The 26940-nt window shown below is 42.1% G+C and overlaps 1 protein-coding gene across 2 annotated transcripts in view; it reads left to right on the forward strand.

The window, feature by feature from the left end:
* Positions 1 to 26940, forward strand: part of npas3 (neuronal PAS domain protein 3) — a 1397016-nt gene that overhangs the window by 5320 nt on the left and 1364756 nt on the right. The window lies entirely within an intron of this gene.

A 26940-nucleotide genomic window follows, 5' to 3' on the forward strand; every position in this document is an offset into this window, starting at 1 on the left:
AATCTTCAAGATGGAATTAATTTTGAGGAGAAACTTCATAGCTTGTGCATAAGTGCTTTCTTTATCACCTGTCTCCATTTGGTATTCTGAGAGGGTAAATCAAAGAGTGTGATTTGTTATTCTGCTCGACTTGAGAGTGGAACTAAATAACACTTGGTCTGAAATTTTGATGGAAGTTGGAGGAGGATATATTTAATTTGATGCTTCTTAATAGATTCTTTATTTGCAATGATGCTGTCATTTTAAAAGCTGGTGTGAATGATTTTGCTCATCAGACTAGGGGGATGTAATTATTGAAAATGAAATGGGTTGGACTGGTATCACAGAGCTGTTAGTAACCATATAGTTTAATATTGTGGTCTGGAAGAGAAAAAATGAGCAAGTGAATTTATGTTCTTTATTTCCTTTGCAGAGAGCAGTCTAGAAGCAATTACTGTATTTGACTTATTTTGGGATAATCACATGAATTTTTAATTCTTGAATTCGACATATTTGATTAAGGAATGCATAGTGACTGCTATAAAGTTTTGGTGATCTTATCAAAGACAATTATTGCACATTGTGTTGTCTATAGAGTACTCTTTTATGCCAAATAGCTACTTGAATATTTTCTAAACACTGAGGTAGGCACAATAACTGATGGATATTTTAGTTTGACTCCTTGAGCATAGAATGTACCTTGCAGTTCAGTGTGTGCTAGTTGTCAACCATTGGTTAATTTTCTGACATTCTGTTGTAGTCCCAGGTCATTATTTTATACTCTCTTATATAGTTTTAGATAACAGAAATATGGAAACTTGTACCTTCAACATTATTTGGGAGCAAAAACACTGCATTCATTGAACAATTGGTGAAGCTATTGATGGAAATGTGGAACAAGGAGGGTTTAACATTTTATATATTTTTTTAAACATGCAATGTACAAATAACAAAAGAGTTTTAAAATAATGTACAAATACAAACAAATTAAACATTGGCTCCTGTAAATGATGGTTATTGCAACATTTTGTTTTAATGATAATGTATAATTTCTCACGTTTTCAGTGTTTTAAAGTCACAATTAAAGGAATTATTGCAAGTCAGGTACTTTCGTTTGAAGGACATAGTTACTTGAATCAAAATTACATTTGATGTTTGTTTCTGAAGATTATTTGGCAGTAAACAGTATATTGATATGGTTGATACTAAAATTTTTAATAACATTTAAATTTGCAATAGAAAATAATTAACTTTTTCTAATTTAACTACATTTTAGTTGAACAAGGGTGCCTGAGGTACCGAGCGGAGGCAATGTGTTTTGCCTTTTGTAGGAAAAAATTATTTCAGGATTTTCTTGTTCATGATGACTGAAGTATCTTTCGTATGCTAGAGAGGTGCAAGGAGAGGCAGTCTGGAAGGTACTGTGTGAATTGGAGAAAATAAATAAAAACAAATGTGGGAAAAGAACAAATAACATCATGTGACTTGATTGCCATTAATTGAGGTAGTCTGCATTGGACAATAAAACATTTCTCAAATGTTCTAATGCTACAGATTGTTTAGATGGTTATGTAACTTCAGCATTGATCTGGCAAAGTAAAACTAAGTGGTGCCAGTGAGGACTTGTTGCTTATATTCACTTAAATGCTTTATACCCTCATCAATAGTAATTCAAAGCCAAAACTTGTTCATGCACCCAGAGCAGCATTTTTTTAAAGGTTTCATAGAAGTCTCCAGAAAGCATGTTTGCATTTTACTTTGTTCCATCGTGGTGTTTGAAAGCACTGTGGGGAATTCCTTGAGCAATATGCAACAGGTCAAAGCAGCACATTTGAGTTTTTCATTTGGTGAGTATTCATTCAGTGAAACACTGACTGATATCCACATGCTGAATTGCTACAAAGTGCTACTTATCCAGTCTATTTTATATTACTTTCTTGTTTCTGTATCCTGGAGAGAATGATCTTGGGAATGTTTTCTCCTTTTACGTACAATTGCTGTATTCTAGTCTTCATGGGAGACTGATTCAAAGAATTTCTGTATTTACAGGAGCAGATGTATTAAATTCAATAGTACCTACCTTTTTCTGTGGTTTATAATACTGTTGGCACCTGAAACTGAAGGTTGGAACCTGCATTGACAATGGAAAAACTGTGTGTTTGCCTTCCTACTGTTTAGAAGAGCTTATTTTTCATTAGCAAACAAAATTTGTACAATAAATAATACATGAATATATGTAATTTTATGTGAAATATATTTGGAAGTAATTTATTGGCAATGAATAACTTTAGAAGTTCAGTGCTTGTCATTATGAAAGCAAGTTTAGTAATCATTCTATAAGAAAGGCTGGATTTGGTTTATATTGAAGTTTATTTGTAACAAATGCGGAGTTAAACAAAATAAATAGAGTAATTGTTGGAAACACTAATAGGGACTCCCATAAGGATTTATGTATATTAGATGGGAATGTGTTGGCACTATAACAAAAAGTTTCAAGTACACACCATGATTAGGGTGTAAATTGTGAAGCAATTTGTGGCAAGGAAAGGATAACCCATGAATAGCAAATTATCACAATTTGTTGGATGATTTATGTTCTGTCATTTGCACTGCAAAAATGACAGCTTGTTATTAAACTTCCCACAAGTTTCAAAATATTGCTGTTTTTGCACATTAATTACCAATTAAACTCATTGCAGAATGGTAAGGATGGAACCCAACAGCACATCGATTTGTTTAATTATAAGGTTATGTTCCTGCAATGCCATTCAACTTCTCTGGCCCACAAAGGAAAGAATTGAAACAGGAGTCTCAATGCTGCAGGTAGTAAATTGTTGTTAGATATATTTATAACCTGAAATGTTTACATTTTTCTTGCAATGCAATTTTTTTCAAATTGAAGGTTGAGGATAAATGTGTAATTAACAGCAAGCTGTGAGATGTTCTGTTCTACCAAATTCTGGGACTATAAGTAATCCTTATAATGTTCAGTTTTGGCATCGTCTCTCTGAAAGGATATTGCCCCTGGAGAAGTGAACTGTAGGTTTGCCATATGATACCAAGCCAAAAGGGTTGAATTATGAGAAGAGGTTGTATCATATAATCATCATAGAATCATAGAAACCCTACTGTACAGAAAGAGGCCATTCGGCCCATCGAGTCTGCACCGATCACAATCCCACCCAGGCCCTACCCCCATATCCCTACATATTTACCCACTAATCCCTCTAACCTACACATGTTAGGACAATTTGTTTTTTTTAGCATGGCCAATCAACCTAACCCGCACATCTTTGGACTGTGGGAGGAAACCGGAGCACCCGGAGGAAACCCACGCAGACACGAGGAGAATGTGCAAGAATGTATAGACTTGTTTTATGTTCCCCTGAATATAGGATCGTAAGGGGCTATTATTACATGTTTAAGATGACTTGAGTTGATAGGTTAGATAGAGAAAAACTACTTATTATGATTGGGGAGCAGAAGGAAGCCATTCAGCCCATTGAGCCTACACTAACAATAATCCCACCCAGACCTATCCCCGTAACCACCACTTATTTACCCTGCCAATTCTGCTGATACTAAGGGGCAATTTAGCATGGCAAATCAATCTAACCTGCACATCTTTGGACTGTGGGAGGAAACCGGAGCAACTGGAGAAAACCCACGCAAACACAGGGAGAACGTGCAAACTCCACACGGACAGTTACCCAAGGCTGGAATTGAACCCAGGTCCCTGGTGCTGTGAGGCAGCAGTGCTAACCACTGTGCCACCCCTTGATGACTTGATGCATTGTTTCAGACAAAGGGCACTAGAATCCTGGAACATTTCCCTCAATAAAACTGTTAAGACTCGGTCAGTTAATAGTTGGATAGCTGTTTTCTGTTCTCACATTTGAGTGTAGAAACATACTTTTCCTGTGTTCTTTTTGCTCTTTGCCTGCCTTTCACTCTTTGCTGTCACAATTAAACATACACATTCATTTGACTTATTTCTGATTGATCTTTCAGGATTTGTCTCCCAAGTTAGGTACCTTTCACTACTGCAACTACTTACGGGCTGGTATAATTTGGTCTTTCTCTCAATGCGAAACACTGGTGCTTCTTGCTACTCCTTGTGAGATTTCCCATTCCAAGAGCTAGTCACTGCTCTTGGTTTATCTTTTTACTGCCACTGTTATGATTAGAAGACTTCCTGCAGCTTTCTCTCCTGTCTTTGCCATTATCAGCCCTTCCCATCCAAAAAAAAACTACTTTCCAGCTGGAATTGGCTGTTTTCTGTGTAAAGCTATTAACAAATACTGTAGACATGTTTTCCGCCACTAAGTCATTCTAAGTTGTGGTGCTTGGAAACTGGCTTTACAAATAACCGTAAAACCTGTGTAAAATACATTGTATGAAGATTGACTATTTCTGGTTTCCTGCTTCACCTTTATACCAAAATACTGCCAGATCCTAGATGCCAATACTGCTATCCCTCCAAAAATGCCAGACTCATATGCTTGATGCTCCTGCAGCCTGAGGACACCCTGTAATTCAAAACACTTTCCTACCCCTTCTAGTCCTGATATTCCATATGCACCGTTTCTCTTCCTCAATGTTCCTTGATGCTAGCACTTTTCACTTTGCTTCCAATTCCCAGTTACCTCTTTTTTTTCCATCGTATTTCTGAGGCATCACTGTTGTTGCCTCTAAAACCTTCCAATATATCCATAACCCACCACTCCCTTCAAGGTGCTCTCATTCCATTTTCATCCTTTGTTTCCAACTTTCAGGATCTCCTTCCTGCTATTCCCAGCCCATGGCCCCCCTTCCAGTGTTACCAGACTTTAGGATATCTTTCGTATAGGCATTGCGCTGACTTCAGGATGAGATCTAAGCTTGACTTGCCCTTTACTTCCCCAGTGCAGGAATCCTCTGCTGTGTCAAACCCAGATTGCACCGCAATATATTAAATTCAAACTTTCCTGTTGTACATCAGAACCCTCCCATCCCCCAAAGACCGAGCACCCCATATTTGCTACTAATTTTCACACTTTACCGTTGTCTCCCAATGTCATAAACTTGTCCACTTTCCTTCAGTCTATGTGTTGCATTTTCATATGTATCTTCAGCCTGGGTTTAAAAAAATAAGAAATAAGAATTTAGATGCATATGGTACAATAATAATTGAAAACACTTATTTATGGTTTTTATGGAAACATGTCAAATCAGACTTTATCCCTTAACACTGCTGAAAATCCCAGAATGCAGTATAATACAAATGTAGTTTGACTTCATTCATCATATATTAATGGGCCTGATAATTTTATGCTGCATGCCACCACAATTTAGCTGATATAAAAGAGTGTGTTCTCCAACTCACCATGACCAATATCATGGAAAATCTGGCAATATGAATAGTGTGGATAATACCACACAACTTACACAGCGATTGCAGAATCTTGCAGCACAGACAGGGCTGGGGGTGTGTGATCATGGCATTCAAGCTGTTATGCTTGTGCTAGCTCTTTAAAATACAGTCTGTTTCATCCTTTTAAAAAAATATTAATTCCTGGGATGTGTTGCTGGCTAGGCACTTTCCCATCCCTAATTGTTTCCCAAATCTGTTTCCCATCCCTAATTGCTTTTGGGAAAATGATGGTGAGCTGCTTTCTTGAATTGCTGCGTGTTGTTGGACCTGCACTCACCCAGGCAATGTTGACTTGCATTTTGTAGATATGGGGCAGGTTTTGAAGAACCAGGAGATGAGTTCAATAGAATCATAGAATGGTTACTTCACAGAAGGAGTTGTTCAGCCCATCGTTTTTTTTGCTGGCTCTCTTCAAGTGCAACTCACTCAGTGCTATTCACCCACTTTTTTCACATAGCCCTTCAATTTATTTTTCTTTCAGATAATGATCCAATTCCCTTTTGAATGCCACTGATTTCCATTTTGCTCAGATCCTTGATGCTCAAGTTACAGCAGTGTCATGGTAATGTCACTGGAGTGGCTTGGACTAATGCTCCAGAGATGAGTTAAAATCCCACCACAGCAGCTGGTGGAATTTAAATTCAAATAACTAATAAACCTGGAAAAAAAACTATTCTCAGCAATGGTGACTGTCAAACTTGTGGATTCTTATGACAACCTATCTGTTTGAGAAGGAAATTTGTTCCCCCTACCTGATCTGGCTTATGTGATTATGGCAGTGTGGTTGACTGAAACTGCCCTTTGAAAATTCTTAGCAAGTTGTATCAAATCACAATAGTCCACACTCCAGTTTGTTCCCCATAATCTTGTAAATTAGTTCTCTTCAAATACATGTCTAATTGTAGTTCTTATGGAGCCTGATTCCACCACCCTTTTCAGGAAGTGCATTCGAGATAAAAACAATCCCCTAGTGATAAGAATTGTCCACTTTAGTTCTTTTGCTACTTATTTTAAATCTATGGCCTCTGGTTACTGGTCCACTTGCCATGGGAAACAGTTTCTTGCTACTTTTATCAGCATTCCCTCACAATTTTGAATACCTGACCGGGTCTTCTTGATTTTCTCTGTTTCAACAGAAACAATTCCTGTTTCTCCACGTACTGAAACCGCCAATCTCTAGTGGTATACTGGTAAACCTCCTCTATACCTTTCCAGGGCCTTGATATCCTTTCTAAATCATGGTATCCAGAATTGTACACAGTACTCCATCTGAGGCCTCAGTGTTTTGTAAAAGATTAGCATGATTCCTTCTTTTTGTATTTAATGCCCTTTATTACAAAGCCAAGTATCTCATATGCTTTATTACAATCAAATTGCCCTCCCATTTCAAGGATATGCAAATATGCACACTCAGTCCTTTTGCTTTTTCACTCCATCAAGATAGTGACATTTAGATTATACGGTCTCTTCATGTTGTTTCTCCCAAAATGAATCTTTTATGCCTATCTGCATTAAATTGTAGAATCTACTTTGTCTATCCATTTCAGCAATAGCCTATATCTTCTCTGAAATCGACCATCTTGCTTACTACTTACACATTGTCAAATACTATGTACTCTACACGCTTCAATACTGTACTACCCATTATTCAAATAGCATACCCAAACCATTAATTACAACAAACTTTAAAGCGATGAGAAATTAATTAACTAGGGTAAATTGGCTGAACTGTGGATAAACCTTTGAATGCTTCCTAATGGCTACCTAAAGAAGTATTTGGTATGATAACAAAAACAAATTCTTGAAAGCAAAGGCTCCACTTACGTTGGTTAATAACCATGGTCAATAAACCTGAAAGTAAAGGCTTACCCAAGTACAAATAAAAGTGATAATCCAGCGGACTGGGAGAGTTGTAAGATGCATCAATAGGTTACAGAGGAAGTAATGAGTTACAAACATGGAATACATTTATGAAAAGAAACTTGCAACAGATATGAAATCTAACAGCGAAAGCTTTATAACTACATTAGGACAAGAGCAGTAAATGGGAATGTGACTACATTAAAGAATGATGCAGGCAAGGCTATAAGGGATAATATGAAAATGGCAGACTCGATAAGTGTGTATCCATTTTCAGAGTGCAGGAAGAGGACAAAATATTAGTGATACTGTAGGAAACGTGAACATTTTATCCTTTTTTTCTATTTTTATTGTTAATTTGTATACTCTGTACAAGGAATTAATTAATTCTTCTCTGTGTATTTTGTATGACTTCATGGTAAATGGGGAATTGATTTTAGATGTGTGCTCAACTAGGGGAATACTACCTGTATGACCTGAGTTACTCAGAACCATATTGTAACAAGGATTGATAATGTTCATAAGAAAAGAGAAGTAGAGGACAGATGTCCGAATTATGTTATAAGTTGTGGTCAAATGGTAGCGGGAAAAAACTTAATATGATTTGTAGGAAATGTACTTGATGGACTTGTGAGCTATACTTAAATGGATGCAGTGGTAGCAAGTCTGGTGAATGTTTGTGCAGGAAAAAGTTAACAATTAACACTTTACATGTTAAGGATCTGCTGTTCGGTACATACTCAGAAATGTTAAGGATCAGACCAGAAACTCCAAGGTATATTGTGCAGTTAGCCCAGACCCCAACTTTGCATTTGATTTTGCCATTTGGTTGAGCATAAGGTGTTTTACTCCAGCTGTGATTCAAATGACCCATCAGGAAGCTTTTATTAGAATAAGCTTTATTTAAGAATACAGTTAGAATATAACAAAAAAAAATTGCATATCTTTTACCAATTAAAACACTTAAACATGACAAAGTATAATTCTTAACGCCTAGTTATCTCTCTCGTTCCAATTCAGCAGTATCCACATAGACATAAATCCCTTCTGTAAAACCAGTGAGCACAGAAACCAAAGATGACGTCTTTTATGGTACAAATGACGTAGATAGGAAGAGTGAGGAGGTCCTAAAGAGTGAGTACAAAGAGCTTGGAAGGAAGTTAAAAAAGCAGGACCCCGAGGGTAGTAATCTCAGGATTGCTACCTGTACCACATGCCAGTGAGGGTAGGAGTAGGATGCTTGGGTGGATGAACACGTGGCTGAAGAACTGGTGTGGGGGGCAGGGTTTCCGATTCTTGGATCATTGGGACCTCTTCTGGGGCAGATGGGACCTGTACAAGAGAGACAGGTTACGCCTAAACTACAAGGGGACCAATATACTTGCAGGGAGGTTTGCGAGTGTTATTGGGGAGCATTTAAACCAGATTTGCAGGGGGATGGGAACCAGAGTGCCAGAGCAGATAGTGGAGCAGGGGTAAAAAGACAGGTTAGTTCAAGCAAAATCTCAAATGGAAGGGTTGAGTGTGGTGGAAATAACCTTTTGAGGTGTGTCTCTTTCAATGCCAGGAGTATTGTGGGGAAGGCAGATGAGCTGAAGGCGTGGATAGACACATGGAAATATGACATTATAGCCATTAGTGAAACTTGACTGCAGGAGGGGCAGGACTGACAGCTCAATGTTCCGGAGTTCCAATGTTTCAGGCGGGATAAAAGGTGGGGGGGGGGGGGGGGGGGGGTGTGGCAATGTTGGTCAGGGAAAACGTTACAGCAGTGCTCAGGCAGGATAGATTAGGGAGCTTGTCTCCAGAGGCCCTATGGGTGGAGCTGAGAAACAGGAAAGGTATGACCACATTAATGGGGTTGTATTATAGACCACCCAATAGTCAGCGAGAATTGGAGGAGCAAATCAGCAGAGAGATAGCTGACAACTGCAAGAAACACAAAGTTGTGATAGTAGGGGATTTTAACTTTCCACATATAGATTGGGACTCGCATACTGTTAAAGGTTTAGACAGGGTAGAGTTTGTAAAATGTGTTCAGGAGAATTTTCTACATCAGTATATAGAGGTTTGAGGTGAGGGACGACGACAGTGTCCCTGCTGATTACATCTGTGGGAAGTGCACCCATCTGCAGCTCCTCCAAAACCGTGTTAGGGAACTGGAGCTGGAGTTGGATGAACTTAGGATCATTAGGGACGCGGAGGTGGCCATAGACAGAAGCTTTAGGGATACAGTTACTCTGAGGAATGAAAACAGATGGGTGACGATGAGAGGGGCTGGGAGGAAGCAGTCCGTGCAGGGATCCCCTGTGGTTGTTCCCCTTAGCAACAAGTATTCTGCTTTGGATACGGTTGAGGGGGATGACATACCAGTGGTGAGCCGCAGTGAGAGGATCTCCAGCACTGTGTCCGTCTCTGTGGCTCGGGAGGGTAAGGGGCAGAGCGGGAGGGCAATAGTTATTGGGGACTCATTAGTTAGAGGGATAGATAGGAGGTTCTGTGGCAGCAAAAGAGACTCACGGATGGTATGTTGCCTACCGGATGCCAAGGTCCGTGACGTCTCAGACCGTGTTTTCCGGATTCTGAAGGGGGAGGGGAAACAGTCACAAGTCGTGGTACACATTGGTACCAACGACATAGGTAAGAGAAGGGACGGGGATTTAAAGCAGGAATTTCGGGAGCTGGGCTGGAAGCTGAGAGCCAAGACAAAACATGTGGTCATCTCTGGTACGTTGCCGGTGCCACGTGATAGCGAGTTGAGGAACAGGGAGAGAGTGCAGTTAAACATGTGGTTGCAGGGATGGTGTAGGAGGGAGGGTTTCAGCTACGTGGATAATTGGAACACATTCTGGGGAAGGTGGGACCTGTACAAACAGGACGGGGTGCACCTGAACCAGAGGGGCACCAATATCCTGGGAGGGAAATTTGATACGGCTCTTCAGGGGGGTTTAAACTAATTTGTCAGGGGAGTGGGAAAAGGAGTTGTAGTCCAGAAGTCAGTGAGGGTGGTGAGGTATTGGGGAAGGTGTCAGGGTCAAGGGTGGGTACCGGTAGACAGGAAGGTGGGTTGAAGTGTGTCTACTTCAATGCAAGGAGCATCCCGAACAAGGTAGATGAACTTGGGGCGTGGATTGGTACTTGGGACTACGATGTTGTGGCCATTACGGAGACGTGGGTAGAACAAGGACAGGAATGGTTGTTGGACGTTCCGGGGTATAGATGTTTCAGTAAGTGTAGGGAAGCTGGTAAAAGAGGTGGAGGAGTGGCATTGTTAATCAAGGATAGTTTAACGGCTGCGGAAAGGCACTTTGAGGGGGATCTGCACACTGAGGTAATATGGGCTGAGGTTAGAAATAGGAAAGGAGCAGTCACGTTGTTAGGAGTTTACTATAGGCCCCCAAATAGTAATAGAGATGTGGAGGAAGAAATTGCAAAGCAGATTATGGATATGTGTGGGGGTCACAGGGTAGTTGTCATGGGGGACTTTAACTTTCCAAATATTGATTGGAACCTTTGTAGGTCAAATAGTTCGGATGGGGCAGTTTTTGTGCAGTGTGTGCAGGAGGGTTTCCTGACACAATATGTGGATAGGCCGACAAGAGGTGAGGCCACATTGGATTTGGTACTGGGAAATGAACCGGGCCAAGTGTTAGATTTGGTTGTGGGAGAGCACTTTGGAGATGGTGTCTTTTGTTATTGCAATGGAGAGGGATAGGGCCGTACGGCAGGGCAAGGTTTACAATTGGGGGAGAGGTAATTATGATGCGATTAGGCAAGAATTAGGGGGCATAAGTTGGGAACAGAAACTGTCAGGGAAAGGAACTAATGAAAAGTGGAACTTTTTCAAGGAACAAATACTGGGTGTCCTTGATAGGTATGTCCCTGTCAGGCAGGGAGGAAATGGCCGAGTGAGGGAACCATGGTTCACGAAAGAGGTGGAATGTCTTGTGAAAAGGAAGAGGGAAGCTTATGTAGGGATGAGGAAACAAGGTTCAGATGGCTCGATTGAGGGTTACAAGTTAGCAAGGAATGAGCTGAAAAAGGGGCTTAGGAGAGCTAGGAGGGGACATGAGAAGTCCTTGGCGGGTGGGATCAAGGAAAACCCCAAGGCTTTTTACTCTTATGTGAGGAATAAAAGAATGACCAGGGTGAGGTTAGGGCCGGTCAAGGACAGTAGTGGGAACTTGTGTATGGAGTCAGTAGAGATAGGCGAGGTGATGAATGAATACTTTTCTTCAGTGTTCACCAAGGAGAGGGGCCATGTTTTTGAGGAAGAGAAGGTGTTACAGGCTAATAGGCTGGAGGAAATAGATGTTCGGAGGGAGGATGTCCTGGCAGTTTTGAATAAACTGAAGGTCGATAGGTCTGCTGGGCTTGATGAAATATATCCTAGGATTCTTTGGGAGGCAAGGGATGAGATTGCAGAGCCTTTGGCTTTGATCTTTGGGTCCTCACTGTCCACGGGGATGGTGCCAGAGGACTGGAGAGTGGCGAATGTTGTTCCTCTGTTTAAGAAAGGGAATAGAAATGACCGTGGTAATTATAGACCGGTTAGTCTTACTTCGGTGGTTGGTAAATTGATGGAAAAGGTCCTTAGAGATGGGATTTACGACCATTTAGAAAGATGCGGATTAATCCGGGATAGTCAGCACGGATTCGTGAAGGGCAAGTCATGCCTCACAAATTTGATTGAATTTTTTGAGGAGGTAACTAAGTGTGTTGATGAAGGTAGGGCAGTTGATGTCATTACATGGATTTTAGTAAGGCGTTTGATAAGGTCCCCCATGGTCGGCTTATGGTTGGGACTTTATTCCCTGGAGCGTAGAAGAATGAGGGGAGATTTGATAGAGGTGTATAAGATTTTGATGGGTATAGACAGAGTGAATGCAAGCAGGCTTTTTCCACTGAGGCTAGGGGAGAAAAAAACCAGAGGGCATGGGTTAAGGGTGAAAAGAGAAAAGTTTAAAGGGAATATTAGGGGGGGCTTCTTCACGCAGAGTGTGGTGGGAGTGTGGAATGAGCTGCCGGATAAAGTGGTAAATGCGGGGTCACTTTTAACATTTAAGAAAAACTTGGACGGGTTCATGGATGAGAGGGGTGTGGAGGGATATGGTCCAAGTGCCGGTCAGTGGGACTAGGCAAAAAATGGTTCGGCACAGACAAGAAGGGCCAAAAGGCCTGTTTCTGAGCTGTAATTTTCTATGCCTACATGATGCTAGGTTTCCAACTTTTTAACATTTCTGGACAGAGATCCAGACAGCAGTTTTCAGAAAAGGATATATCCTCAAAACAGCAAAACTTCAGAAAAGTAAACCGAGTTTCTGGCAGTTCCTAGTCTCCAGACTTCAGAGAGAAGAAAAGAGGGACACTGCTCTCTCTCAACTCAAATGCAACATCTCAGTTTGAATATACTGGATAAGCCTAGCGGTAGCCAGCCATATGACTATATCTGTCAATCATCCCGATCAGTCCTCCTCTGCAAAATCCCAGGGGAAAACACTCAAAGTAGTGGAGCAGCATGAGTTCAGATTAAAACAAATTATATCAATTAGAAGCAGTTATGCTGCTGCAGTAACAATATAGGATGCTGGTTGTAGACAGAATGGCTCTGATAAAATGGGACTGCGAGAAACATGCTGCACAGAAAGATGACTAAAATACATATTTAAAGGCACAGTATCATCACAGGAATATGACATTAACTAACAAATTAATGATAGCATTGACCGATCAAATAACAAGATTAATCAAAGCAGTGATATGTATACATTGACTAATCAGAGTATGACAGATACATTTGAGCTCTGGAAGAGCCCCTAGTTGCAGCAGATGAAAAGAACAGACTTTGAGGTTTGTTGCCCAGATTTGCAGATGGCATAGGGAGAGAGAAGAGAAAGGAGATATGAGCTGTTTGTGTCATTACAGTTGGTGAGAAGCAAGAACCATCTGAACTAGGATGCTGATTGCCTTTGTTCAGCCTCACTTTAGTTGTCTAACTGTCCTGATACCACTGTATCAAATGTCGCCTTGTCCAGAATTGTATTATCTTGTCTCTCAGAACCTCTTACAGTAGAAAAGACAAAATAATATAGATGCTGTACATCTGAAGTATAAACACAAAATTCTGAAAATATTCAACAGGTCCGATGGCAACTGTAGTGCAAAGGAGTCGAAAGGGAAGTCGAGGGGAAAAAATGATTTAGTACAGGTTCACAAAGAAATAGATAATGGTGTAAATATTGAACTAAATTTTCCTGAAGACAAATTTTCAGGAACTGATGGTTCCCACCCTGAGCTAGTAAAAGAAATAGGTGAGAAAATTGCATCTACTCTCCTTGTTGCATCCTCAAAAAATTTGAGGAAATTTGTCAAACATGATTTACCTTTCATGAAACCATGTTAACTTGGTTTTATTATATTCAACTTTCCTAAATGATTAGCTATTTCCTCTTTGATTACTGACTCCCGTCTTGCCAATGACAAATGTTAAATTAACTGGCCTATGGTTCCCTGCCTTGTACCTTTCGCCCTTTGTGAACATTGGCTGTTTCCCAATCTTCTGATACGCTCTTGGAATTTAGTGAGTTACAAAACATTTCAACCTGTGAGTCCACTATCTCTGCAGCCACTTCCATTACAACCATAGCATGCAGGTCATCGGCTCCTGGCAACTTGTCTGCCTTTAGCCCCTTGAATTTCTCCAATACTTTATTCCTTGCGATTCGGATTTTTGTAAGTTCTACCATTTTTTTAATGTCTGATATCTTCGGGATATTTGCAATGTCTTTCACGGTGAAGACCGATGCAAAAAAGTATTTAACAAATCCGCCATTTCTTCATTTGCTGCTATCAATTCACCCACCTTGTTCAGTTGAAGCCCCACATTTACCACAACAACCTGCTTCCTATTTATATATCCATTGAAATTCTTATTGTTTGTTTTTATGCTGCACGCAAGTTTTCTTATGAACTTATGTCTTTTGCTGCTGGATCATAAAAAAATTGTCTACCACTATTCCTCGGCGGGGCCGAGCCCTGTCCGGCGGTGGAGGCGGGGCCGAGCCCTGTCCGGCGGTGGGGGCGGGGTCGAGCCCTGTCCGGCGGTGGGGGCGGGGTCGAGCCCTGTCCGGCGGTGGGGGCGGGGTCGAGCCCTGTCCGGCGGTGGGGGCAGGGTCGAGCCCTGTCCGGCGGTGGGGGCGGGGTCGAGCCCTGTCCGGCGGTGGGGGCGGGGTCGAGCCCTGTCCGGCGGTGGGGGCGGGGTCGAGCCCTGTCCGGCGGTGGGGGCGGGGTCGAGCCCTGTCCGGCGGTGGGGGCGGGGTCGAGCCCTGTCCGGCGGTGGGGGCGGGGTCGAGCCCTGTCCGGCGGTGGGGGCGGGGTCGAGCCCTGTCCGGCGGTGGGGGCGGGGTCGAGCCCTGTCCGGCGGTGGGGGCGGGGTCGAGCCCTGTCCGGCGGTGGGGGCGGGGTCGAGCCCTGTCCGGCGGTGGGGGCGGGGTCGAGCCCTGTCCGGCGGTGGGGGCGGGGTCGAGCCCTGTCCGGCGGTGGGGGCGGGGTCGAGCCCTGTCCGGCGGTGGGGGCGGGGTCGAGCCCTGTCCGGCGGCGGGGGCGGAGCCGAGCCCTGTCCGGCGGCGGGGACAGGGCCGAGCAGGGAGTGGCGGGTAGGGGGTCAAGCAGGACCCGGTGGGCAAGGGGTGAGCATTGCTTGCAGTACGCAGGGGATGAACACAGTGCAGCAGTGTGGAGGGCGTGAGCAATGACCGGATGAAGGGGTTAAGCACTACCCAGTGGGGCGAATGTTGTCAAGAAGGTTAGGCGTTGTTGAACATTGTTCGGGAACAGGTGGACATTGCTGCAGATAGTGGAGTGCTTTGACATGTCAGCTGATTTATTTGGCTATTCTGGCTTTATAGCTGCTGTGTAAAACTCCAATAAAACTGATCAAATTTAGATAAAAATCAGGGTAAGTTTAGTGCACGCAGCCTAAGTTTCCGTAGTTTCGGCTAAACTCGGAGCAATCCTGGCAGGGTAGACTAGCAATTGGAAGTTTAAACTTCCCGAGGATGTGCATACATGAGGACTTGCGGGGCATCCCGATGTGCATCTTCGGGTTACATCTGGTCATCGACTATCCGATGACCAGAAGATTTGGACCAGTATCTTTGGGAAATATGCACTGTACCCCTTCCAAAGGTTTACTAAGGCTTAAAGGGCTAAATTATGAGGGTAGGTGAGGGGTGATCTAATTGAGGTGTTTACGATGTTGAAAGAAATCGGCAGGTAAATACAGAAAAGGTAGAATCCTCTGGTCGGGGAATCCAGACCAAGGGGACATGATCTTAAAATTAAAGCTTGGCCATTTGGCAGTGGCATGAGGAATTGTAAGGGAATTAGAAATCTGCAACTTGTACCACAAAAACAATGTGGATCCTGTGTTAATATTAATTTACAGGACTGAGGAGTCAACAGATAGTTAATAGGCAAAGATATCAAGGATTGGAACAAAGGCAGGTGAATGGGGTTGAGGTACAGAACTGCTTAATTCAATTAAATGCCAGAATGGGCTCAAGGGACTGAATGGTTACTCCCGTTCCCACGTACTCTAGTGATGATTTGGCAAATTAGATACAAGCGACGGTAATTTTCTTACGAAAACTTGTATTCAGATCTAAATTGAACATTAACCCAATAAATGACCAGATGCTTTTTAAATAAAAATGGACATTTGGTACTATGGATAACTAATTTTTTCCATTAATCATGAAAAAAATATTTCTGCTCAAAAAGCAGACTTGGTTGTTGTAGTTATGTTTTTCTTTTTGAAAGATGTCAGGAAGAATTTTTGATGCAGCGGTTTGATTATTAAACATGTTACATGCAATCTTGGAAATGTTTATTCACATGGATGTGGTTGCAGTAATCATATGCATCTTATCAGATTGATTTCATTCAGCTGGAATTAACTTTCAATTGCCAAAAATTGGAGATATTGCGAAAAATATGAAATAATGAGAACTGGCCGTGCAGATAAGTCAAAAACATAGAAAAGAATAATTTTTGTAAGTAAATTACTACAACTTCTGTGATTTTAAATTTTCAGATTTGTGGCATTGTAGGTTTCAACCTTGACCAGTGGTGATATTCAACATTTGAATTTTGGGATCTAGTTATTACACTGACTTTCTTCTAGCCAGCATTTATTTCCAAATCAACATTGCCAAAATAGATGTAAAAGCAAAATAGTGAAGATGTTGGAGATCTGAAATGAAAATGCTAGAAATACTCAGCAGTGTCTGTAGAGAGAAACCAAGTTAACATTTCAAGTCAAATGATGACCTTTCATCTGCCTGACCTGAACATTTCCAGCATTTTCTGTTTTTGCGAACATAGATTATCTGGTCATTTATCTCTTGTTTGTAGGACTTTGCTGTATTTCCCAAACTTGTAACAACCTTTACACTACAAAAGTACTGGGAATTCTACAGAGAGTAACTCCCCTCCTGACTCTCCAAAAAGCCTGACCATTATCTACAAAGCACAACTTAGGAGTATGATGGAATAATGTCTACCTGCCTTCATAAGCAATTCCAGTACTTAAGCAGCTGGACAATATTCAAGACAAGGCAGACAGTTTGTTCGATATCCTTCCACCACCGACGCACGGTGGCAACAGTGTGTATCATCTACAAGGTGCACCACATCAACTCTCCAAACTTCCTTTAACAACACCTTTCAAACCACAACTTCTACTACTTAGAAGAACAAGAGTAGCAGAAGTTCATATCAAAGCCACATGCCGCCCTGACTTGGAATTATAACTCCACTGTTGCTGGGTCAAAAACATGAAACTCCCAACAGCACTGAGGGTGTACCTACACCACATGGACTGCAGTGTCTTAAGAAGGTTACCACTTATCGATGGCATTTGCCATTGGGCAACAAATGCTGACCTTGTTAGCAATACTCACATCCCATTATTGGTTGGAAACATCTATCAAATCTCCCAAGGATGTGAAAAGTGTTAGATAAATGAAAATTGTTTTCTTTCATTGGATTAAGAAAGTCACTGGTGTACACCAAAGACAAATGTTGCTTTGCAGCTGCTATATGTGAGCTTTAGCATTAGCCACATTTTTATATTGCAGACACCTATCCAACGTACTTAATGATTCTTTCCTTTATCTGTATTTTGTCTCATTTTATCTTCTGTAGTTATTTACCTGGTATTTTCAATACACAAATTGAGAGCTGAAATGCTATGTGGTTTCACTGCCTCTGGGAAAAACATTTGGACATTATTACAAATCTTCCACAATGGATGAGCTGCCTGTGGGACTGGTGCTAGCAGCTTGCTACCACTATCGTAATGAGACCGAGACCGGTGAACTAATTCACCATGGTCCTGTTACCAGACTCATTAGATGCAAAGTTTCACTTTGATTAAGGCATAATCTAATTTTTTGATAACTGAAACCATTTTGTTGATCATTATGATCCTGGCTCATTGATGCTGATCTTTTGGAATTCAAATTAAAACGAGGGAGTTGCAATGGTTCTAATGTATGGAAGTCAATATTTATTTTAAAACTAAATTTCGTAATGGGACTTCGGACTAGTGTTGATAGTTTCAATCTTTTCTTTCTCTCTCTCAGTAATCTCACTCGTTTGTTCTGGGCCGAGCACATGTCTGTTCATAGAATTTGGCAATTTTTTTTTCCAAAATGAACGTCTTGTCAATACAGGTCTTCAAGCATTTGTATAACTTGGTAGATTGCACTTATGCTATAGGAGATGTGAAGATCAAGTGGCATGAGACTACTTTCTGGATCAAATTTTACGCCGCCTGTCATTAGCATGATCCATAGAGTTATGTCATCCATTAAAAAGGAGTTACCATAATAGCTCATTGTTCTCTTCCCTGCACCAATCGTCCATAGCAATGTAGAGCAAATAAAATGTGTTATTCAGCTTACTGATGAAGTTCATGTTTTGAACAGGTTTACTTATCTTTGAAAGTTGAATTTCATTTTGCTGCCTCGTGTAAAAAAACTTTGAAAATTAAATTATGGTGAAATTCTCTTTAAGTTTTACATCACAAACCAAAATCCATGCAGTTTAATAAAAAGCTTGCAACTAATGCTTCAATAGTTTTGAGTAAAAGAGTGAAAAGGACAACTTAATTGTGTCTACCCTATCTGATGCATTTTAATTAAACTGAACAATTCTTTTGTTTGTACATCTCAACATGATCATATTAAGTGAGCATAATTCCATCAGAGAATGTTAATAGATTTGTTTCAACTTTTTTTATTAAAAGTTCATTTGACCCAAAACCAAAATGTAAGGCACTGCTGCTGAAATGATGCTCTTTACTTGTATTTACTGGAATTGATAAACTTTATTTGCACTAATTATGTCATGCATCAGTAAATACATTGTACAACAATTTAAGCACAATTGATTTTCAGTTTCATAATATAAATGAAAAAAAAAGAGAAATATGAAATCATTGTGCAAGATTTAAGCTCATAGCTTCCTAAAATGTTGCACAATTACTGGTATGTATATCAGAAATGTCTATTATTAATCAGTATATTACTAAGTAGTTATAGAAGATGATGTGGAGATGCCAGTGTTGGACTGGGTTGGGCACAGTAAGAAGTCTCACAACACCAGGTTAAAGTCCAACAAGTTTATTTGGTAGCACAAGCTTTCGGAGTGCTGCTCCTTCAGCAGGCGAGTGGTGAGTTGGGTTCACAAACAGGGCATATATGGACACACTCAATTGGTTGGAATGTGGGTCTTAACAGGTAATCAAGTCTTTACAGGTACAGACAATGCAAGTGGAGAGAGGGTTAAAGAGGTGTGAATTGTCTCAAGCCAGGACAGTTAATCAGATTTTGCAAGCCCAGGCAAGTCGTGGGGGTTACAGGTAGTGTGATATGAACCCAAGATCCCGGTTGAGGCCATCCTCATGATGTGGAACTTGGCTATCAGTTTCTGCACGGCGATTCTGTCTTGTCGTGTGTCTTGAAGGGCGCCTTGGAGAACACTTACCCGAAGATCGGAGGCTGAATGCCCTTGACTGCTGATGTGTTCTCCAACAGGAAGGGAACACTCCTGCCTGGTGATTGTCGAGCAGTGTCCATTCGTCCATTGTAGTAGAGTTTGTATGGTCTCGCCGATGCCTCGGGACATCCTTTCCTGCAGCGTATCAGGCACAGTAAGAGTTTTAACAACACCAGGTTAAAGTCCAACAGGTTTATTTGGTAGCAAATGCCATTAGCTTTCGGAGCGCTGCTCCTTCGTCAGATGGAGTGGATATCTGCTCTCAAACAGGGCATACAGAGACACAAAATCAAATTACAGAATACTGATTAGAATGCGAATCTCTACAGCCAACCAGGTCTTAAAGATACAGACAATGTGAGTGGAGGGAGCATTAAGCACAGGTTAAAGAGATGTGTATTGTCTCCAGCCAGGACAGCCAGTGAGATTCTGCAAGTCCAGGAGGCAAGCTGTGGGGGTTACTGATAGTGTGACATAAACCCAAGATCCCGGTTTAGGCCGTCCTCATGTGTGCGGAACTTGGCTATCAGTTTCTGCTCAGTGACTCTGCACTGTCGTGTGTTGTGAAGGCCGCCTTGGAGAACACTTACCCGAATATCAGAGGCTGAATGCCTGTGACCACTGAAGTGCTCCCCCACAGGGAGAGAACAGTCTTGCCTGGTGATTGTCAAGCGGTGTTCATTCATTCATTGGGGAAACCATGCAGATGCTACGACAATGTACCATGCCTTGGGACATCCTTTCCTGCAGTGTATCAGGTAGACAACGTTGGCCGAGTTGCAAGAGTAGGTACCGTGTACCTGGTAGATGGTGTTCTCACGTGAGGTGATGGCATCCGTGTTGATGATCTGGCACGTCTTGCAGAGGTTGCTGTGGCAGGGTTGTGTGGTGTCGTGGTCACTGTTCTCCTGAAGGCTGGGTAGTTTGCTGCGGACAGTGGTCTGTTTGAGGTTGTGTGGTTGTTTGAAGGCAAGAAGTGGGGGTGTGGGGATGGTCCGAACGGAGAAGCTACGACATTTTCGGAGCCTTCGACGTGTCATCGATGAAGACGAACATCTCGCCAGGGCTTGGACGGCCACATGGCCTACTCCTGCTTCAAGTTCCTTTGTTTCTATGTAATGTTCAACCAAAGCCTCTCAGTGAGGCACCAAACAACTTTATAACATCTCCCCACAATTTTCCTAGAGTTAGGACAGCTTCTCAAGAACTCATGGTTCATGGCACTTCAGAGATTTTGTGCACTATACTCTGGATGAGGGACTCTTTTGAAACATAACTATAAAAGGTCTTACCCATAACCCCCAGCCCATGCCAATTCATGCCCCTCCCCCACCTCCATGGCCCCTCATACCCTCCATGCCATCCCAAGCCCCTCCACCCACCCACAGTGGCCCCTCATTCCCTCCATGCCAACTCAAAGCATTTCTATGCACATTCACCCAGTATACATTTTGTACAGAACCAATGAACCCTATAGGAACAATGGCAGGGAAGAAGAAAGTTTTAAAAAGCCATTCATAACCTTCTATAAAATACTGCTATTATCACAATCCTATGAAAGTGTCAATCAACTACAGTTTTCACTATCATCAGCAGAAACTATAAGCATTTGACACCTCTTTGTCTTGTGTAAATAAACAATGAGTCATTGACAAAAGAGAGCTCATTAAAAAAATCTGTCAATCAAGCAATATATTCCCTTGTGTTCAGCTGTTTCAACAAACTAATGGAAGTCTGAGCTCTCAAATCAAGTCTATACATGCTGGGTGGATAGGGTAGGTAAATAAACACACAATTTAATCATCTTGCCATCATCATCATCTTGTTCCCAGCCTATACTTTCAATTTAGTAATAATGACTGATGGTGAAAATAACAAAGTTATATGATTACATTTGCTAATATTAAGAAAACAAGAAGTGAACAATGCAGAATAGGCACTGATGTCAATCATTTTATGGCATCCAATACAAGATTAATTTTACTATGTAAACATGACCAAAATAAATATACAATATGCAAATGGCGCTTTGCTCAATTTTCATTTTAAATCATCAACAACTGAAGATCTAATATTAAATATTGCAACCTCTATGAAGTTTTCAAAAATCAGGGAAACGAAATTTAAACACGCTTTTAAATAAATAATTTTGGTACAGAGATTTAATGATTTCCTCTCCTTCATTACAGTTCATCATTTGATTTTGGTTCTTGGTTTCAGGATCTATGCATTTTCGTCATGAATCAATCACTCGGAGTCACTGAAGCATGGTGTCTGATTTAACTAACCTTTGAATCATCCCTACCAGTAAAGAATGGGGAAATGCTCTAAGCTCCAGCTCATCTTCCTATCAGCAAGCTGAGATTGAGAACTCACCAGTTAGCCAAATGACAAACGTTATCCATATTCCCATATTAGGCCATCAGTAAGACAAAGATACACACTCGATAACCCTTTCAAATCATTAACATACAACAGCTGTATTATACGCTGCTCAGATCCAATATATACATACTGAGCAAAAACGAAGACATTTATTCGCGACAGGACAAACTTACATGTGCTTTAGAAATCTTTGATAGATCTAAATGGTTTTAATGAAGTAAAGCCAGAACACGTTTTTGTTTTATTCTAGACTCTTTCTGCATACTTATGCCAATCCTCTATCAAATTAATGCAAATTAGTAATCTACTTACAAAGATATACATGTCTAATATGTATATATTAATAGCTACAAAATCCACTGCACACCATTCATAATATTTACCACAATACCATACATCAAGCTGTTCTCCTTTTTGCCGGACATGCGTATCAAGGTATGCAGTTTCTCGGCCTTGTTTATTACAATATCACATACTTGGTGTGAGTTGCAAGTTTCCTCCTTTATAACTACAGTAAGAAGTCTCACAACACCAGGTTAAAGTCCAACAGGTTTGTTTGGTAGCACGAACTTTCAGAGCACTGCTCCTTCATCAGGTGAGTGGCAAGTTGAGTTCGCAAACAGGGCATATATAGACATAAACTCATCTGCAAGATAATGGTTGGAATGCGACTCTTAACAGGTAATCAAGTCTTTACAGGTGCAGACAATGCGAGTGGAGAGAGGATTAAGCACAGGTTATAGAGGTGTGAATTGTCTCAAGCCAGGACAGTTAGTAAGATTTTGCAAGCCCAAGCAAGTCATGGGGGTTACAGGTAGTGTGACATGCCGCCCCCTCCCCCCAATGTCCCTTTAGCTCCTAGAGCTATATCTAATTTCTTCTTGAAATCAGACAACTGTGGTAGTGAATTCCACATATTCACCACCCTCTGGGTGAAGAAATTTCTCCTCGCATCAGTTCTAAAAGGTTTTTACCCCTTATCTTCAAACTATGAACTCTCGTTCTGGACTCCCCCAACATTGGGAACATTCTTTCTGAATCTACTCTGTCTAACCCTGTTAGAATGTTATAAGTTTCTATGAGGTCCCCTTTCATTCTTCTAAATTCCAATGAATACAATCCTAACCGACTTAATCTCTCCCAAGACCCAGACCAGCAACTACTATGCCAATGTCAGTTGACTTTGTTTCAGAATTATCTGCAGAATCTTTATACATGCTTAAGGATGTCATCTGGTCATTCAGTTTGTTTTGCAAACTTTCTTCCATGGTCACTGTTTGTACCTTATACTTGTTCAATTTATTTGTTAGATTTTCAGTCTGTTTCTTAGAATTTTCCTTTTCTGCTTTTGAAGTCTGGATTTGCATCCATACTGTGCATCTCAACTTTCATGCTCTTCAGATTGGATTGCAGTTCAAGAATTTCTTTGCACTTTTCACGAATAAGTTCCAACATTTCATCAATTTTGGTTGTTAATTCTGCATTCAGCCAAATGTTCTGAATCATCAGTAATTTATTTACCTGTTCCAAGCATTTTTCATGGTGTTTAATAGGTATTTATGATGCTAGAAGTTTATCAAATTCTAATTTTTCATTAGCAAACTCTCCTTTATATGTGAAAGTTGGTCCTCTATGTTGAATAGTTTTTTCCAAACAGAGCCTAATTCTTGTGTGCTTTCCTTCAAGCGCAGTCTTTAATTTTACTTTTGCTAGTTGTTTCTGAGACTCTTCACACTTATTTGTGAGCACTTAGACTTTCTCTTGCAACTGTTCAACTTTTCTTCACATTATCCTTCATCAATCGAGGGATTGAGTTTAGGAGTCGGGAGATAATGATGCAGCTTTATGAGACCCTCGTCAGACCCCGCTTGGAGTACTGTGCTCAATTCTGGTCGCCTCATTACAGGAGGGATGTGGAAATGATTGAAAGGGTGCAGAGAAGATTTACAAGGATGTTGCCTGGATTGGTTGGCATGCCTTATGAGGATAGGCTGAGGGAGCTCGGTCTTTTCTCCTTGGAGAGACGAAGGATGAGAGGTGACCTGTTAGAGGTGTACAAGATGTTGAGAGGTATAGATCGGGTAGATTCTCGGAGGCTTTTTCCCAGGGCTGAAATGGCTGCTACGAGAGGACACAGGTTTAAGGTGCTGGGGAGTAGGTACAGAGGAGATGTCAGGGGTAAGTTTTCCACTCAGAGGGTGGTGGGTGAGTGGAATCGGCTGCCGTCAGTGGTGGTGGAGGCAAACTCGATAGGGTCTTTTAAGAGACTTCTGGATGAGTACGTGGGACTTAATAGGATTGAGGGTTATAGGTAAGCCGCTATATAAGCCTAGATAGGTAGGGACATGACCGGCGCAACTTGTGGGCCGAAGAGCCTGTTTGTGCTGTATTTTTTCGAAGTTCTATGTTCTATTATGGGGTTTTGATTTTCATTTCAGCCAGATCATTTTCCAATAACTCAGCGGTTCCTAGTAAGCTTGAGGCATCCATTGCTTTTTCATTTAGCTTTTTGATATTTAGCATCATCAGATTCACTTTTTCTAACCTTATTTCTGCCTGTAATGTAGCTTTGTCCTTGTCCTTCATTTTGGTTTTACTGTTGACCAGGTTTGGCTGTGGCGGAGTCTCAACTTGTTTCAGTTCTGTAATTGTGCTACTCTCAGCTTCATTATCCCATTGCAGCTTGAAAAGCTATGGCTTTTCCTTTCAATGTCTCTTCTCCATTCAGTTGGTTCTTCAGCTCTTCATAGAATCAGAATTGTTGTGTCACAGAAGGAGGCCATTTGACCCATTGTGTCTGTACTGGTTCTCCAAATGGGTTTTATGACTTATTGCCAATCTCTTGCCTTTTCCCCCATTCCCGTACACAGTGGGCCCTATTTTACCATTTTGATTCTAAGTGCTGGGCGTACTTGAATCTGGGAGTGTTTCAGATCCGACTTTTAGACCCATTCTGAGGTGCCCCCATACGCACTCTGCCTGCACAAATATCAACGAGTCGGAATCACGCTGCATAAACCTGTGGGTGGGGATTAATGCGCCCGAAACCCTGCAACTCTGATCGGCGCCTAAAATTGCACATGCGCAGAAAAAAAAGATAGAATGCTGCTCCACTACCACATCCCTCTCGGGCCAGATAGTGCCACCCCCACCCCCCCACTGATCTCAGGCAGAGTAGCAGCGGTGCCCCCCCCCCCCCGATCTCAGGCAGAGTGGCAGTGGACCCACCCCTCCGCCCCCCCACCCCGATCTCCAGCAGAGAGCCGTCGGACGCTAGGCACTTACCTCCTCACTAACCCTCACTGGTGGTGTGCCCGAATTGGACTTTTATGGGGTAAGTTTTCCACTCAGAGGGTGGTGGGTGAGTGGAATCGGCTGCCGTCAGTGGTGGTGGAGGCAAACTCGATAGGGTCTCCGATATGCATCTCCGAAGTACAGCCCTACATGGTTTGTTCCAGCTTCTTAGACACAGAGCCTATCATTATATAACTCTTTACATATAGATATGAGTTATTAATAAACATTTGATATTCAACTGTACAACCAGCTTTGATGAGATATTCAAAACCATTGATAAATATTTTAAACTCTAAGTTGTAGAGAGTACAGTCATTAGAAAAAGGTCAAGAACATCCTCAATAAAGCATTCAACAGCAAGGAGACCTCAAGGTGAGGGAGACAGGCAACCCCAGGATGAGGGAGACAGTACCTAAAGAAGCCACAAGATAATCACAGATTATCACAGATAATTTGCATGTATTTAAATTGACTTAATGGGCTGCATGCCCAATTTTACATTATACTTTGGTACTGTTCTCCAGTCCCACTTTAACCCTTGTGCTGCTGAACACCCTATACTACAGCTGGGATATGCCAACCCTCATGATGAGTTGGCCAGATTGGATTACATATGGGTCATGCGATCCGATCATCTGAACTCACTGCCCACACCCTTTTCCTGTGTTAGCAAAAATTTAGCAGTGCTGGTAATGGGGGCAGGAATCCTGGAATCCAGTGCCATCCACTATTTCTATATGACTCTGCGAAAATCCAGCCCACTTGGATCAACTTCATAATCATGTTGATGGCGCTTGATAACTCTCTGCACCTCTCATTATCCTATTGGACTACTTAATTAAAATCTTGGCTTAGTCACAGACCTCTAACGCATTTCTGGAACAATCAAAAACATTATCTTTGGCCTTCGCTATAAACCTTACTCTCTGTTCAATCGTTTGATTCCCATCTGCAATGGCTTAGGCCTAACCAGACCACTTGTAATCTTAATTTTTTTCTTGAATCTGAATTGAATTTTAGACCTCGTATTCTCTCCATGGGTAGCGCAGTGCCCCTGAGGAGCTTCATTGGAGAGGAGTTTAGTTGGGGCAAGAAGGGACACGCCCCTTTTTATGTTACCAGCTGCCTTATGAAAAGTTTAAAAGCCCAGTCTGAATGTTAGTGAATGGGTGAGTGGGTGAATGAGTGAATAGGTAGGTGGTAGGGTGGATGAGGTGGGTAGGTGGTAGTGTCTGTAAAATGGGTAGGTTGGATCACTGGATGGCATTGGTAAGATGGGTAGATGGATAGGGTGGGCGAGGTGTGTACATGGGTGATTGGGTCAGGACAGTGGAGCAGTCAGATTTGGTCAGGGAGGGTAGTTGGGTGGTTGCAAGGGTAATTGGGTGATTGGGAGGAGTGGTCATGTTGACGGAGTAGTTAGATCTGGTCGGGGGGGATAGTTAGTTTGTTGGAAGGGATAATCAAGCAGTAGTTCGGTTGGGGATCTCAGCCGTGTGCTGCACTGCATTCCTTCCACACTCAGTCACTTCTTTTGGAGAGTTGGGAGCTTTGTGCCGGTACCCCGATCTTGCAGTGCACTGCACTCCCTCCCCACGGACATTGGGACCCGCACTCATTGGTGGCTCATCCCCCACCTCCCTCCCTGGCACGGTTCGTAGGCATTGGGGCCCTCCCAATGGGTCTCCCTGTGAACATCTGACATGTCCCTGTCCCCCCCCCCCATCAGAATCCCCAATTTTCCCCCCAATCAAGACTGCCTTTGAGATCCACCATTGCACGACCCCACCCCCTGTTGGATCACTCCCATACAACACCCCCCCCCCCCGATCACTCCCATACAACACCCCCCCCCACCCCACTCCCGATACTGGTACACTGGCGGTACCCAACTGGCTACTGCTGGGCTGTCCGGTGGCCACTACTGGGTACCCCTGGGGTGC

Source organism: Mustelus asterias, chromosome 18 (assembly GCF_964213995.1).
Source record: "Mustelus asterias chromosome 18, sMusAst1.hap1.1, whole genome shotgun sequence".
Lineage (NCBI taxonomy): Eukaryota > Metazoa > Chordata > Chondrichthyes > Carcharhiniformes > Triakidae > Mustelus > Mustelus asterias.